Here is a 1080-nt window from a genome sequence, read left to right on the forward strand (position 1 = left end):
TGCTATAAAATATATATATATATATATATATATATATATATATATATAAGATTATATACATATACACACACCCACAAACCCACACACACACACACACACACACCACACACACACAACACAACACACACACACATATAGTATAATCTAATATATATATATATTATATAATATATATATATATATTATATATATTATCTATACTATATATCTATGTGTTGGGTGTGTGTGTTTGTGTGTGTGAGTGTGTGTGTGTGTGGTGTGTTGTGTGTGTGTGTGTGTGTGTGTGTGTGTGTGGTGTGTTCTTGTGTGAGTGTGTGTAAACACACTGTATGTGTTGGTGTGTGTGTGTGTAAAATTATATATATTATATCTAATATAGATATATATATATTTATATATAATATATATATATATATATATACGAATGTGCATATATTTATATATATATATATTATATATCTATAATATTATTTTAATATATATATATATATATATGTGATGTGTGTGTGTGTAGTTGTGGGTGTGTGTGTGTGTGTGTGTGTTGTTTGTGTGTTTATTTATATGTGTGTGTTTATCTATTTTGTCCACTTACTAGTATGGTTCAGTATAACGAGTGGTGACAATAGAACAATAAATGATGACAAAAATAAACAAATCAAAACAAAACCAGTTCGATAAAAAGGTTGGTCTAAATACCTGCATTTTCTAGTGTCGAAATGTGCCACGGTTTGTAAATACATTCGTTTATGTGCATGTAACGCACTAAGGGGGGTGAGAGGCTGGTCTCCAGTGTTTACTTTCGCCAGCGTATGTCCGGAGACCCCCTCCTCCCCCTTACCCCCGGAAGTAGGTGCAGTGCATTTGTTTCGAGAGCAAACGAAGGCCGAAGGAGGGGGAGGGGAGAGGGAGGGTGACACAGGTTACTTTCCACAAGGGTAAAAATCTGGGAAAAAAGGTCGGCTTGCGAAGTGCCCGGCCCTGGAATCCTTATTTCCGGAGCGTGAAAGGTTCCCCTCGCCTTTGCCGTATATATATGACGGCCTGTGTGCACAACAGACACCATATCTCATCCACCCTCAT

Source organism: Penaeus monodon, chromosome 2, assembly GCF_015228065.2.
Source record: "Penaeus monodon isolate SGIC_2016 chromosome 2, NSTDA_Pmon_1, whole genome shotgun sequence".
Taxonomy (NCBI): domain Eukaryota; kingdom Metazoa; phylum Arthropoda; class Malacostraca; order Decapoda; family Penaeidae; genus Penaeus; species Penaeus monodon.